Source organism: Lepidochelys kempii, chromosome 2 (assembly GCF_965140265.1).
Source record: "Lepidochelys kempii isolate rLepKem1 chromosome 2, rLepKem1.hap2, whole genome shotgun sequence".
Taxonomy (NCBI): domain Eukaryota; kingdom Metazoa; phylum Chordata; order Testudines; family Cheloniidae; genus Lepidochelys; species Lepidochelys kempii.
Window position 1 is genome coordinate 257,673,033 of NC_133257.1, and position 13,194 is coordinate 257,686,226.

A 13,194-nucleotide genomic window follows, 5' to 3' on the forward strand; every position below is an offset into this window, starting at 1 on the left:
CCGGGAAAATAACACCTCTTTTCTCCCACCTCTTGTCTATTTACCTTGTAAACTCTTTGGGGCCAGGACCGTGTCTTACTGTATATTGACATTAGAGAGACCAATATGGCTACCAGAGTGCATATATATTTATAGAACAATGGGGTTCAGTGGGGGCTTCTAAGCCTGCCGTAATACAAATAATAAGAGGTGCTCTTATGATGTTTGCCATTTTACACCTTCCTCTGGCAGTTAGGCATCTAAGACGCCAAAGCTGTCAGCAGGTATATGCTAAATGTAGCACAATATTGGAGCAGGTCCTTGGCCCGTCCCCATAACCCTCGCCGCGTTATGCTGGGTGACGGTGAGCCAGCGGCAGGCCCCCCGCCTGCTGAAATCCAACATTCCAAGCGTCAGCGCTCGTGTTTTTAGTAATTATTTGGCAGGAGCATCGAAAGAAGCTCTTCCCCCTGCCATTCATCTAGGAGCACCCCTGCCTACCTAAGGAAGGCCCACCCCTGCCGACAGCGCAAAGGAGACACACTGCAGCTTTCGGTCAGCTGGAGAGTTTACTGACGGTAGCACTTTTCCAGTTGCATGAAGAGTTGCCATTAGATGGCTGATGATCACAGATTGCTAAATTACTTAACAGCTGGAGCCGAGCAGCCTTTGAGTCGGCATCCTTTGTTGTTAGGCTGTGCGTGTGCGTGCGTGCGCCTCCCCGGCCTTTGACTGAAAGAGAAAAGGAAATTCATCGATTTGCTTTGAAGAGCCTGAGCTGCTCAAAAATGATCACAGGTTGCAACATAAAAGAGGGGAGCGAGAAATGGTTAAAACAACCAGCGAGTCCTGCAGTATAGGGCCCAGCCCTGCACAGCCTCTATGACCGTGGGCAAGTCATTTAGTCTCCCAAACTCAACCTCCCCAGCTGGGGATATGACTTACTTACCTCAGAGGGGTATTAGGAGACTTTATTCATTAGGGCCTGACTGTGGCCCTTCCCTACACAGTCACGCAGGGGGAGTAAGGCACTCCCTTACTCTCTGTGTAGCCTCCTTGTCTGTCTGCTGCAGGCAGGAGGTGGGTAGAGAGAAGGACGGAGAGGGGCTGAGCCTTGTCTCTGCCCACTCCAAGGTGCTAGCCAGTGAAGCAGAGCTTTTGAAGGCAGTGGTTGTAGTCTACTTCGGGTCACTTCCCGGCTGGAAGCATGTGGGGAGGGCGGAAGGCACTGGGCTTTGTATGTGTAACCCTTGGGCCAGGATGTCTCAGTGGCGACAAGGGCTGGGTTCATGTAGCTAGGGGTCCCTGTTAAAGCTAACAAACCCTACTCACAAGCACTGGACGTGTCTGAAACAAGGAAAACTATTAGGGGAAAAGGGAACACTGCATCAACGTGGGAACACACAGAGACCATCTAGCTATACCAGTGGCTCTCAACTGTGGTCCACCACTTGTTCAAGGAAAGTCCCTGGCGTGCCAGGCTGGTTTTTTTACCAGCTGCATCTGCAGGTTCGGCCGATTGCGGCTCCCACTGGCCGCGGTTCACCACTCCAGGCCAATGGGGGTTGCAGAAAGCGGTGCGGGCCGAGGGACGTGCTGCCTGCCCTTCCCGCAGCCCACATTAGCCTGGAGTGGTGAACCGCGGCCAGTGGGAGCCGCGATCGGCTGAACCTGCAGATGCAGCAGGTAAACAAACCAGCCCGGTGCGCCATAGGCTTTCCCTGAACAAGTGGTGGACCACAGTTGAGAACCACTGATCTATACGAATAAGTAAAACACACCCCACAGGAACGTTGGCAATAGCCTGTTAATCCGGTTCCCTACCCGTCAGTGTGAATGTCCTGTAGGCAAATGTCTCTACCACATCACTTCCTACTTCCCACTCTGCTAACCCCCACTCAGGGCCTGGGATCAGTGGGCAGGATGGTCCAGAATCCTGAGCTGCCCTTGGCAGGCCTGTCTCCAGTCCCTTGGGACATGCTACCTGGTCTTGTCCCGAAGACTCCCGCACCTACCAGTTACAGTGATGTCAGCGTTATTTAGCTGGAGCTCACTCAACTGAGAAGCTGTCCTTTGCTGCTTCAGCAGAGAGCCCTTTCTGCCTAGCACCATTAAAGATCCACCACTGACTCATCTCCCATTGAAGAATCCGCCCACAGTTTTTCATAGAAATGTCTACACTGGGGGTATTTAGGGCTGTCTCCTAATATGAAAATCCTTCTTTAACATGATCATCCAGTGCTGAGTCAGCTTGCTAGCTGTGAACCGCACATCATTCCCCCTGTAGTCAGAGCTGGTCGCACCTTTTCCTCAGGCCTCCGAGAATCACCCAGCGGGGTGTGCTAAGCAGACAGCAAAGCAGACAGTAAACCATGTAGTCGTAGGGAGAATGTGAGGTACCAGGGGCTGTCCCATGAGATCTATGGCAAAGGAATGACCCCAGGTTATGACCCACCTTGCAGTGGTAAAGTGTGAGTAGGTTAAATGCACCAGTGACACCTGGCTGGGGGAATTAACCGATCATTCAGTGTGACCAAGCCCAGGCCCCTCCTCCTAAATCTCACCCTATCCACTGGCACTAAGGCACTCTTCCAGAAAAGGAGAAACTATCCAATCCTGATCCATTTTACCCCAGGTACTCTTGGATCTTTCCTTAATTTTACTTCTGCTGCCCCATCCTCCTTTTCTCTCTGTGCTTGTCATTCATAGACGATCCCCAGGAAACATTTTCTAAATTACCTCCCTAAACACACACCTGCATCCCAGCCAAATTCCACCACATTTGTCAGTTCTGCCACACCAAAATGCTCACATGGGTGACTTCATTCAGTTCCTGTCAGAGGACCTTAGCTCTTCTGCAGTTAGAGAATTTCCCCTTGCCCACGTGGCTGTTCCTCACATTAAGCATGTGCGTCTTCGCTCAGGTATAAGGTGTGAAGTTGGCCAACTCAAGTTATCTAACAGGAGGTAAAATCCTAGTGAAGACACGGCAGTTTGTAGTTTTCACATGAGTTTGCAGGTCGAGTCTAGCTTGGCTTTGGTTTTCAAAACTCCAACATTTTACCAAAAACAAGCAATCTTTACAGAAAACTGTTCTTTAAAAAAGATTCTTGTTTATGTGGGTTTTTTATACAAACCCCCCCCCCCCACGTTTTCACTGGAAAATCTGAAAGAAACCACACATTTTTAAACTTTCCCCTAGAAAAATAATTTCCCTTTTTTGCACCAGCTCTGTCTATCTCATTGATACAGATGTTTCCTTAACTTTACATTTAGCAAAATTTAGATCCTGAGTAATATTTTCAAAAGCGCCTCTGTGACTAAGGCTTCTAAAGTGCCATTTTCAAAAGTGACCTGGGCCCTTAGGCAGCTAAGTCTCACTGACTTTCAAGAATGCTTAGGCTCCTAAGTGTATAGGGCAGTTTTGAAAATGGCACTTAGAAGCCTCAGTCACAGAGGCGCTTTTGAAAATTTCACCCCCTCTGGGGGAATGAGAGTAGCTGAGTGGGGCAAACACAGGACCTAGAAGACGAAACAATTGATTTGTTGCTGTAAGTACCAGAAGCTGCTGGAAAACACAGCAGAGTGAAGAGGAAGATGGTCCCATTAGCTTTGGGACTGAAAACAAACATTAGTACATTCTCATAAGAGCCAGAGACTGATCAGATCACTTCCATCTCCCTGTAAGTGAGATTTGTTCCTTGTATCGTTATTTGTGTTTGTTTTTATAGGGTCTAGTTTTACTTATGACAAGAGATGGGGTTTCCACCGCTTCCCCCGGGAGATTATTCCATAGGTGTAATGAACACAGACTATCACAGATGTAATACTGAACACTGAGCAGTAACACACGTGCAGGTTGTTGCTCGGAACCTCACAATGTATCCCATGGCTTTACCACCTGTACTGGTCTTTCAGAAGCCTCTTATAAGAGAATATTGGATCTAGCCAAAGTAATGCAATGCACTGATCCAATTAATTCACCACATGGCAGACAGGCACATCCTGATATTTCATTCTCCTCATGACAAAGAGAGCAATAAGAATGGGAATGACAATGAGCCTTAAGACTGTAATTGAGTGGGACTCTTTAGATGTTGTCCTGTTGGTAGGACCCTAGGGATCTCATTTGAGACTCCAGCTTGGAGCCTGGAGCTGTGGAAGCTGAAGACAAGAACTCCCTTTGAATAAAAATGCTCTGGTATTTCTGCGTAGCTCCTCACTGGACTTGACATTCTCATCTACTCTCTGCCCCTGGCAAACTTCTCAAGTGGCGGCTCTTCATCTCTCAGCTCCACACAGGGAAATTAAAAAGCCCCATAATATATTTCTTTAATCTAGTTAGGAAAGGAGCTAGCTGCACTGAGCTATGCTGCACAGGAAACTTTGCAGAGGTCTCCTGCAGTGAAATTCCCTCTCTGTCAAAACTCCTTCAAACATGCAAACAAAGTGAAACTAAAAATAATAATAAATAATAATAATAAGAGGAAATAAAAACACTGCTGGGACTTCCATTTTAGCAGGAAACCCCCTGTGGTCCCACTGTTACTGGCAGTATGCTAAGAAATCGCTCTGCCACACCTCATGCATTTGCAATCGACGGGGCCACTGTCGTAGGAATCCGAAAATGAGCACCAACCTGTTCGGACAACTGCTGCACTTGCAAATTCTCACCTCAAAATAAATTGCTGGCCCAGAAGCAATGCGAACTAAAAGGCATGAGTTTGGATCTCTGGACATCTCAGTTTGACAACCCTCCTTCCCAGCCCAAATTCCTCTGTCTGGTTTCTGTTACAGAGACTGTTGCAGCTCCCCAGCCCTGGAAGTAATGTGGCGATTTGGGCAACGACTCAAGGCAATCTCAATTACAACCTGGCAGCAAACCCTATCCAATAGGCATGTACGAGCTGGGGATTGCTGGAGCCCAGTGGTCTCCAGCCACACACACCCTTTATATACCCTATAATGAGGGCTGAGAGGGGATGGTGTTGGACCATCTACCCCATCTTTATGCCATCTGGGGATCCCCAGCTGGCTGTTTAAGCCTGCGATGCAGTTACTTTGTGTCACCACTCCAAAGCAGGATTGAGCCCTTTGTGCATATTAGCAATGAGAGCAAATATGTCCAAATCGCTCCACGGTCTGGGTTTAACACCAGGTTGTCATACTTATTTAATTCTGTTTTCATTCAACATTTTCAAAATCGAAGGCTGGAACAGATGCACATGAGTATGTTCTTCCCAACAGTTTTACTTAAAAGGCCTAATACAGCATCTCAGAGCTGGCTGAATTACACCAAAAGTGATCCTCAAATGCATCAAATAAATGCATCAAATTTGCTTAGTTGTTACCCACAGTGTCAGATTATTAGATGTTTGTGTATGTTCAAAAAACCACCAATCTAGTCAGGAAAATTGTCCTAAATTCCCAGAATTTAATGGATTATTCTTCCAGAAACACCTAATCATCACACGCTGATCTTCTGTTTGAAAAGTTTCAGCCATCCAATCAGAGAGTAGAAAAAACCACCAATCACACAATATGACTAGCAAATACCTAAAGCAAAGAGTTTGCAAACAACCCATAGCTTGAAACACATTTGCAAAGGCTATTCCATGAGTACTTACTAAAGTAGAGTGAGGTTTAGGGAAGACAAGATCAGACCATGAACAGCAAAAAAGAAAAAGGGCTAAATTCATCGGATATTCATCATCACTCTCAACAAATAAACAGGTGCCAGTCACAGCACATTACCTTCCTGCCCAATAAATCTAAGGATTCACAGACCCATTAACACAGATAGTCTATGGTCAGTGAACAAACAGTTGACTATATGTCAGGAAATATCAGATACCTCCAGCCATTCTCAAAATGCATAATCCAGAGGAAATAAATCAAAACTAAATCTTCCAATAAGTATTCGTTGACATTGTAGTATGCCGCTTTCTCCTTATGTGTTCTGAACAATTGCACAAACATTGTTGGTTGTCAGTACATAGCAGAACTGGTCAAAAACTGTCAACTGAAAAATCCCCCCCCCCCATGAAATTGTGTCAAAATAGCTTTTTTTTTTAATGCTGGAAATGGATTTTGATGCCTTTTTCCGATTTTGAAAGGAAAATTCAAAACGAAATGTTCTGTTGCAATCTAAAATGTTGAAAGTTTTCACTTGGACATTTCCAAATAGAGCTTTTGGGGGGAACTTTCCACTCAGTAAAAGGTTCTGATATTTCATCTTTTCATCCTGTTTCATGATGGAAGCAAATGCTACAACATCAGCATTTTCCGGGGGATGGAAAGTCTGTATTTCCCACCAGCTCCAATAAATAGAAATGATGATTCATAAAATGTTACATAACAATACATAATAATAATACCCGGCTCTTAAACAGTGTTTTCCCTCTGTAGATCTCAAAGCACTTTACAAAGGAGGTCAGTGTCATACTAAGAACTTTCATGTGAAGATTTTGTAAGATACTGTATTATTTGAACTATGGTAGAGCCTGTCATAAATATAAAGGGAAGGGTAAACCCCTTTGAAATCCCTCCTGGCCAGGGGAAAGCTCCTCTCACCTGTAAAGGGTTAAGAAGCTAAAGGTAACCTCGCTGGCACCTGACCAAAATGACCAATGAGGAGACAAGATACTTTCAAAAGCTGGGAGGAGGGAGAGAAACAAAGGGTCTGTGGGTCTGTCTTATGCTGTTTTCTGCCGGGAATAGACCAGGAATGGAGTCTTAGAACTTTTAGTAAGTAATCTAGCTAGGTATGTGTTAGATTATGATTTCTTTAAATGGCTGAGAAAAGAATTGTGCTGAATAGAATAACTATTTCTGTCTGTGTATCTTTTTTGTAACTTAAGGTTTTGCCTAGAGGAGTTCTCTATGTTTTTGAATCTAATTACCCTGTAAGATATCTACCATCCTGATTTTACAGGGGGGATTTCTTTATTTCTATTTACTTCTATTTTTTATTAAAAGTCTTCTTGTAAAAAACTGAATGCTTTTTCATTGTTCTCAGATCCAAGGGTTTGGGTCTGTGGTCACCTATGCAAATTGGTGAGGCTTTTTATCCAACATTTCCCAGGAAAGGGGGGGTGCAAGTGTTGGGAGGATTGTTCATTGTTCTTAAGATCCAAGGGTCTGGGTCTGTAGTCACCTAGGCAAATTGGTGAGGCTTTTTACCAAACCTTGTCCAGGAAGTGGGGTGCAAGGTTTTGGGAAGTATTTTGGGGGGAAGGACGCGTCCAAACAGCTCTTCCCCAGTAACCAGTATTAGTTTGGTGGTGGTAGCGGCCAGTCCAAGGACAACGGGTGTAATATTTTGTACCTTGGGGAAGTTTTGACCTAAGCTGGTAAAGATAAGCTTAGGAGGTTTTTTCATGCAGGTCCCCACATCTGTACCCTAGAGTTCAGAGTGGGGGATGAACCTTGACAGAGCCCAAAGTCCCAACTGAGACCAGGGACCCATTTTGCTCACTTTGGACAAACACGTTACAAGAGACACTCTCAATGGACAAGATGAAAGCACCGCTAGGTGAAGTGAAGTGGTTCGCACACGGTCACACCACAGGTCAGTGATGGAGCTGGGAACCCAAGTTTCCTGATTCCCAGTCAGTGACACATCTGCTAGACCTTGTTGCCTCTCTGCAGTTACAATAAAGAATTGGGCAAACTAGCAAGGGGAAAAACATGCGACTAGGGTCATGTCTTCCGCTCAGGAGATGAGCCTTGGTGAAAAGGTCTAACACAGCCCTCTTCTCAGCAATCCTCTTACCATCAGTGGTAGGTTTTCTTGAGGAAGGTGCCTGGCAGTTGTCCTCCAGCACTGGGATCTCACCTTTAAGGAGTGACAAAGGAGGTCTGCTCTCCTGTCACTGAGGTCTTCAAGGGGCAGCCTCACAGGTCCCCTCCACTTCTTCAGAGTCTTCTAAGGGAACATACAGGACTTGCTTATCCCAGGCTCCTGGGGAGGCACCCGCTCTGGAGTCGTTGGGTCTGGGCAACTCTTCCTCTGGGTGCCTTTACTCATGCACCTAAAATTTAAAATGCACTCCAGCGATGTACAATCCCATCTTCCCTTGCAGCAAGCAGTGCTAATAGTTAGGCCTCAGGCTGCAACAAAGCTTCAGTGTCACATTCTGTGTGTGTGTGTGTGTGTACGTGCGTGTCCACAAACACCAGGCACATCCTTTTGTACAGTGTAGTATGGAAAAAGCCAATAATAATTATCACTTATTATTTGCATTGTGGCAGTGCCTAAAAGCCTCCGTCACGGACCAGCACCCTATTGTGCTAGGCACAGTGCAAACAAATGGTCACTGATTTAGCTGCTCCTCAGGTCTACCGAAACAATCTCTCTCACACCTGCTCAGAATAACAGCCTTTGTTCGGTTACTGCAGAAGCTGGGTGCACAGATGTGCCAGATCAACACCCACTGACCTTCACTGTTTCCTTAAGGTTTTCCCAAGTCCCGGTGTTCTGATCTCTCCTATCACGCCTGCAAACAAAACAGCAAAGAATTCACTGCAACCCCTAGGAAGCTCATATATTGGGCTTTTTTGGTATGATTTGTAAGCCGGGTGTGTGAAATGATGAGGTGGGGAATTTGGGGTCAGATTAGAGCCGAAAATGGGCTATGGAAAACTGCAACTTTTCGGCAAAAAAATCAAAAATGGTTCTATGTCAGCTCAAAGGAAAATGTTGCTTGGTTTAGAGGGCAGGTGCTGCTGGCCTGTGATATATACAGGAGGTCAGACTAGGTGGTCCCTTCTGGCCTTCAGTTCTATGACTCTGTTTCACCAGAATATAGTGCTTCAGTCAACACCATTCTCCTCTCCAGTCTGGAATCCCTGCACAGACTTCATCTTCTTTTGTGCACCATAGTCTCCACTTATGGTGAAAGGAGGAAGTTGCCTCAAGACAATCCTTGGCCATGGTACATCAGGGGAGCTGTCTAACTGGGGAGCTGAGCCTATAGAGGAGAATAGGGACATGAGGAAACCAAACTACAACTCACATGAGGCACCATGGTGGGATATCCGAATCAAAACATTTCAGTTTTCAGTTGTCTAGGTTTTTCAACTGAAAATCAAAAGTTTTCACAGATGCTTTGTTGCACTGAAAACCCAATTTTCCACCAAAAAACCATGGAAAGTTTCAGTGGAAAATTTTTGATCAAAACCTCATTCCGATTTTAACCACAATGTTTGGTGAAGATGAACCATGGGGATGGCATCCTGGAGCCCATGGATCTTCGGGGCTGATGTCATGATGCGTATCCGCTCATTTGGCCAGAGTTCAGACCGTTTGGGATCCTTACCCGAAATTTCTGCCCAACAGGAGAGGGAGCATTTCCCCACTTTTAGCCTCTAGCCCTCTAAAGGGTTTGACGTTGCCCTGAAAATAAAAACTGCACCTGCTGTGCGGGAGGAGTGGGAGTTATTCTAGACATGAAAAGTAAAAGAGTGGTACCCAGAATTCCAAGTAGCTGGAATCCCTGAGGACTTAAGTGGGATTTTGGTGGTGCATATACCTTGTGCTGGCTCTTTAGAGCTCAATAAACTTCTGAATGGGACTGTATGGTAGGACTGCCTACACTAGCAAGAGACTGGACTCGATGACTCTGGAAGTCCCGTCCAGACCTATATCCTATGTTCCTTCACACAGGCTGAATTTTACCCCGCTGGATTGTGGTTGCCGTGAGAGGTAGCAATATTCATCCCACCCATAAACCCCAGAAAACCCATATTCTGAATTCTTCTACACTGATTTAGCTCATCTCCACTGGCAAAAGTGAGCACAAAAACTAGAGGAGGGTGATGGAGCCCCACATCGCAATGCTGCAGCGATCAGCACACTGGCACAATTGTGCGAAGCAGGTAATTTCTCAGGACCCTTGAGCCACTAGGGGAAGGCACACCTTGCTTACATCTCCTCAGATAAAACTTGGATCAACTCCCAGATTAGTTCCTTCTCACCCCTTCCAACAATGTTTACAGCTCTCCAGCTTTGATTTAGATCATTTTCTGTGGCTTTCATCTAAGCGCATCAGCATTTGCAAAGTAGTCACAGGTGACTCATAGGATTACAAGAGTGGTGTTAAATTACCAAAAAGAAAAGGAGTACTTGTGGCACCTTAGAGACTAACCAATTTATTTGAGCAAATAAATTGGTTAGTCTCTAAGGTGCCACAAGTACTCATTTTCTTTTTGCGAATACAGACTAACACGGCTGTTACTCTGAAACCTGTCATTAAATTACCAGAGGTACACAGCCCCGATACTTTAGTACCTCATTTCTGTATCTTCTTTATGGCTCGTGATAACAATGACCTTATAGTTGGTGACTGAAAAACCAGTTAAACTTGTTCTCTGCCAAAATAGTAATTAAAAACTTTCCTACAGGATACGAAACAAACCTTTACTCTCCTGCATCTTTCCCTTTCCAGTGACACTCATGAGCAGGGCTTCAAGAGGAACAGAATACAACAGCTAGGCAATATGCAAAAAAAGTCTCCAAAGAACAAACTTAACAGCAGGCAGAGTTCAGTCGTCTGCATTAATATATTAACTATGTATTAGGCTCAATTAAATACAAATTAACCACAGAAAAACACAAAATGCCTCCTCCTTTTGCCACATATTAATACTGAATCTGGTTAAAAATGGTAAATACGTTTAGCAACAATTTGAGTTTTTCCCATTTTTCAGTTAAAAAAAGGAGAACTTGAATATTTCCCCTCTTTTTCCATGTTGCCATTTAAAAAAGGGTGGAGGTGGGGGGTGCAGAGTAAGGCAGAAAAAAAACACCAAGAAATCTCAAACGGAGATGTTTGGGGGGATTTCCTTCCAAATCCTAGCAAATAAAATAGGGGGAAAAAAATCAGACAAAGCCCATTTTTGTTCAAAAAGGTTGCAGCCAACTTGAGTTAACGCTTTCAGGTGGGTGTGTGCTGCCCGTACAGACCTTCTCCCCTGAGGAAGAGCTACTGCATTGCATCACATCCAGGAAAGTTATGTTGGTGCAAGGGGGATCCAACCCTGATCTGGTTCTCTGCTAATGCAAGATTTTGGGTTATGGAAGGACACCAAGGGGGTGCCTGTCAGAGGCCAAGCCAGCTATAAACCTGCCTTCAACTCTTAAAAATGTCCTTTTATTCATCCTACCTCTCCTACTAACTGCCATAACACAACACTCGAAAACTCCATTGGATGCCGGCGGGAGCAAAACCATGTCTTAAATCAGGCAGCTCCTGTGAGTTGCTAATTCAAAGGCTAGACAGTTGAGGTTTGGGTCACAGGATCTGAAGAAAATCTTCAGAGAAGGCAGTGTCTCAAGTGAACAGCTGGTGACATACCTGGATTGCTTCCAACTATGTGTGGACAATTAGTCTACCTGCTTCGGGCAGCACCTCCCACGAACAGCAGCAGGTCCTGTCAGTCATGCCCAAGGCGCAGTAAGCCAGCAGCAGATGCAGAAGCGTGTGAGCAACGCTCTGTAAATCCATCCAAAATGCACACTGAGGTGGGGGGAACGATGGCACTTTAGAAATTTTACTTTTGAGAAACCCAGAGGATGTTCAAACTAGATTATTGGCAAAGCTGCTGTTGCATGGGTGGGCACTGGCTCTGCAGAGAATGTAGATCCACTGTGTATATGGCACAGCCTTTAAGTATGTCCCAAGATCTAGCTACCTGAGGTAGCCACATGGCCCCCTACACTGTAGAATCTGACTGTCTTGTACTTTTTAATGGGCACCCTGGGCAGTGCTGTTATCCCCATGATACAGTGGCAGAGGTGAGAACCAAGAGAGACTAAGTCACTTGCCCAATGTCACACAGGCGATCTGCAGTGCAGGGACTTGAACCCAGGTCTTACAAATTGCACACCAGTGTGCTAGCCACTAGGCCACCCTTCCTCTTCAGGGAAAAGCCTGCAGAATTTCCCATTGATTCTCAGAATGTCTGTGCATTAGGCGGGCCCCACGTCCGATCCATGGCGCGGCAAGACATTCCTCTAGACAACACGGCATTTTGGACACACTTTCGCCTCACTTTTCTGCCTAACTTGGGAGCTCCCCTGTGGTTTCTTCTGATGGGGAAACATGAGAGCTGGGCCTTAGAACAAAAATGGAAATTAAACTTTGACCGCATGGAAAAGAAACTCATGGCAGCTATAATGTTATGTCTCCTTACAGGATATTATTCAACCACCAGATGTGCTGCACAGAGTTCCACAGAGTACGGACGCTGACAAACAAGGCAAACAAAGCTAGACCAAGCTCTGTGGAAGCCTATTTATTTTTCTGTAGTTGTCGCTGCTTTATTTCATAAATGCCTCTTGCTGAAGGTGAACCGTGGATCCATAGAGCATGTCAGCAACAGAGACTCCTGGCAGCAGATTATCTCGCCACTGCCCTTCCCCCTCCTCGCCTTTTTAATATGTACGTTCCTTACATTTAAAGAAAGTGCATTGTTTATTTCAAGGATGAGCAATTATCTCTTGGATAAATGGGTCACGATCCCCAGTGGACAAAAGACAGTTCTATTACCGGTTAAAAACAAAGCCTCAAAAGAAGAACAAGAAACCTCTGGATGTATCACATCCTTCCCCTCTCCGCAACACCCCCAAATTCCCTTTTTTATTGGCGTCCTTTACAGGCTGCTAACCAAATTGAAACATTCAACCTGAAGTCCAACTAGTAAAAAGCAGCTGAGGCATTCAGAGCATGCTTCCCCATGCCATGTTTAAAGTGCGGCACTAAGGAAATGTTCAGAAGAGTGAAGCTTTGCCTTTTATATATCCCAGCAGACCTACACTTCCTAATAGACCCGTCTACATCAACAAAGTATTCCCCAGTCAGGGCCGAGACTCGACAAGAACCACTCTGAGGCAACTGACGCAGCCACAACTTTCCACTAGAAGTTAATGAACTTTTAAAAACATTTTGGAGATTGATATATGCACAAGGCAGCTTGGTGTATCACAGTTAATATAATGGGTTCATTTCCCGGAGGGAGACCCAGTCGGAGCTGCCAGCTGGATGGCTATTCTTCCAGTTCTTTTTGAAAATTCTCTTCCTCCCCTCCCCCTCTGTTCTTGCTGAGGAAGTAAAAGGGAGCCAGGTCCAGCCTGTACTAATGATCCATTTCAACAATTTTAAGGTGAGTGGGAACAAAAATCAGGATCTTAGACTAAGTATAAAAGGATTCTCA

The 13,194-nt window shown here is 45.3% G+C and overlaps 1 long non-coding RNA gene across 3 annotated transcripts in view; it reads right to left on the reverse strand.

Moving 5' to 3' along the window:
* Positions 1-211: 211 nt before the first annotated feature.
* LOC140907829 (uncharacterized) overlaps positions 212-13,194 on the reverse strand; it is a 91,635-nt gene continuing 78,652 nt past the window's right edge. For all 3 annotated transcript variants that reach the window (XR_012157648.1, XR_012157650.1, XR_012157649.1), the window contains one exon: positions 212-711. This is a non-coding gene — a long non-coding RNA (uncharacterized lncRNA). The remainder of the gene's footprint in view (positions 712-13,194) is intronic.